The sequence below is a fragment of the Galeopterus variegatus genome, unplaced genomic scaffold, assembly GCF_000696425.1.
Source record: "Galeopterus variegatus unplaced genomic scaffold, G_variegatus-3.0.2 Scaffold827, whole genome shotgun sequence".
NCBI lineage: Eukaryota > Metazoa > Chordata > Mammalia > Dermoptera > Cynocephalidae > Galeopterus > Galeopterus variegatus.
Genome location: NW_007726938.1, coordinates 338413 through 341398, shown reverse-complemented (window position 1 = coordinate 341398; position 2986 = coordinate 338413). Strand labels below are relative to the sequence as shown.

General features: G+C 33.9%; 1 protein-coding gene across 1 annotated transcript in view; it reads left to right on the top strand.

Moving 5' to 3' along the window:
* Positions 1-2986, top strand: part of IKBIP (IKBKB interacting protein) — a 13871-nt gene that overhangs the window by 9333 nt on the left and 1552 nt on the right. The gene's annotated exons all lie outside the window — the stretch shown is intronic.

Below are 2986 nucleotides of genomic sequence, written 5' to 3'. Positions count from 1 at the left end.
CACTGAGGGTTGCGATCCGTTGCCGGTCACGAAAAAAAGACAAAAAGGAAAAAAAAATTTAAAAATTTAAAAATAAATAAATAAATAAAACATTATGCTTTCCTAGAAAGTTAAATATGCAAAGGTCAAATGACTGACTTACACATTATGAGTGGGATTCCCTTTCTAGAGTATTCACAGTGTATATCTGTCTTTTTCCACATTGACAATATATTTCCAGCATTTTACACTTGTTCTTTAATGTGTTTTTCTTTATAGTTGAGCATACAGTTCACAGGTTTAAGTTAATCTTCTGGTGAAGCTAAACAGTCTTACCTGCCAATTTTCATCTTTTTTTAATTTTCAACTTTGTATTGTTTATGAGATCTAACCATCTTGTCAGTATGATCAGCTTAATTTTTCCCTTTCTGTCTTCATTTTATTAATTGATGGCACAATGCAATAAAACTTCAGATATTTAAAGTGCAATAAAATATTCAACTTCTCCAACACCGCTGTGTAGTCACACTCACACACACATACACACACACCATTACCACCAACAAAAACAAAAATAACAAGTTGAAATGTTGCCTGGCAGTTGGGTGGCTCAAAATGTTTATCAGCTAGTGTACCCAAGTTAAACCAAGGCAGCAATTTGGAAATATTAGTGTACAGTGTACTGTGGGAAAAGAAGGATGACATTGAAACATACAAAAGTTGAAAACCATGAATATTTGGAATCAGAATTTTAGAAACTTGGACTTTTTTTTTTTTTTTTTACATATGTGTCTTCTCTACTAAACAGTGGAGGCCACAACCCAAGTTATGCACATCTTTACGTCCGTCACATTTTCATGCTCAACAACATACTGGGAACTTGAGAATTAGCTGAATTGAGTTATTCAAGGTCTCATAGATAATTCGACAGACTAGAAAATTATTCATAAAAGTTATAGCATAATAAAACATATACACATAGTCTCGGACACTAGTCCCTTCATTCTAGCTCTTATTATAACTACAAATAAAATTGTGTTTCACAAGTTGTGTTGCCTTAGGCACCAAATAGCCAAAGCAATCTTGAGCAAAAATAACAAAGCTGGAGGCATCACACGACCTGATCTCAAAATATACTACAAAGCTATAGGTAATCAAATTAGCATGATACTGGCACAAAAACAGACATACAGACCAATGGAACAGAATAGAGAGCCCAGAAATAAATCCACACTTATATGTTCAAATGATTTTTGACAAAGGTCTCAATGGGAAATGGACAGTCTCTTCAATAAATCACGTTGAGAAAACTGTATATCCACATGCAGAAGAATGAAACTGGACTCTTATCTCATACTGTGTTAAAAAATCAATTCAAAATTAATTAAAAACAAATATAAGACCAGAAACTGTAAAAGTACTAGAAGAAAAAATAAAGGAATCGTTTCTTGGCATTAGACTTGGCAAAGATTTTTTGGATATAACCCCAAAAGTATAAGCAACAAAAGCAAAAATAAACAAATAGGATTGCTTCAAACTGAAAATCTTTTGCATAGCAAAGGAAACCATCAACAGAGTGAAGAGACAACTTATGGAATGGGAGAAAATATTTGCAAACCATACATCTGATAAGAGATTAATATCCAAAATATATAAAGAACTTAAGTCAATAGCAAGAAAACAAATAAACCAATTAAAAAATGGGCAATTGATCTGAGTAGGTATTTTTCAAAAGAACAAATAACTGCCCAACAAGTATGTGAAAAAATGTTCAATATTACTAATCATCAAGGAAATTAAAAATTAAAACCAAAATGGGATGTCACCTCACAGCTGTAAGAATGTCTGTTATCAAAAAGACAAAATATAACAAGTGTTAGCTAAATGTGGAGGAAAGAAAACCTTTGCACACTGTTGGTGGGAATGTAAATTAGTAAAGTCATTATGGAAAACAGTATGGAGTTTTCTCAAAACATTAAAAATAGAACTACCATGTGATGCAGCAGTCCCACTTCCAGGTATATATCCAAAAGAAATTAAATCAATATGTCAGAGAGCTATCCGCACTCTAATATTCATTGCAGCATTTTTCACAATAGCTAAGATATGGAATCAACCTGTGTCCATCAACAGGTAAATGGATGAAAATGAAATGTATGCAGTGTGTAATACACACACACACACACACACACAATGGAACACTATTCAGCCTTTTAAAAAGAAGGAAATCCTGTCATTTGTGATAACATGGATGAACCCAGAGGACATTATGCTAAGTGCAATAAGCCAGGCACAGGAAGACAAATACGAATACTGCCTGATCTCACTTAAATGTGGAATCTGAAAAAGCTGAACTCATGGAGGCAGAGTAGAATGGAGGTTTCTGGGATGCAGGGGGTGGAGAGTGGGGGGGTGGGGGTGCAGGACAGGGGGAAAGGGGAGATGCTGCTCAAAGCGTACAAAGCTTCAGTTAGACAGGATGAATAAGTTCTGGAGACCTACTGTGTAGCATGCTGACTATATTTAATAATAGTGTACTTATTGTATAGCTGAAAACCACAAAGAATAGATTTTTGTGATCTTACCACAAAAAATAAATAAGTATGTGAAGTGATGGAGATGTTAATAACTTGGTTTATTGATTTTACAATCAAAACATCACATTACACCTTAATAAAGCTGAGAAAAATAAGTTACGTTGCTTGTCTCACTCCCAAAACTACCAAAACTCATCCAGAGGAGACTTCCCCTTCCATTCTCCAGCAATTAAAAACACATCACTGTCTCATTTAGCTCATTTTGTAATTGCACAGAGGACCCATGATGAAAACAAAGAACTGAAAAAATGTAATTTCAAGTCACATTTTATGAAATTTCCTTCATGTTTTTCTTCTTATTATTTATACACTTAAATTGTTCTAAAGGCTTTTATTTTTGAAGCCATCTTTTTTCTTTTTTTTTTTTTTTTGTCTTTTTCCGTGTCCAGCAACGGATCGCAACCCTCAGT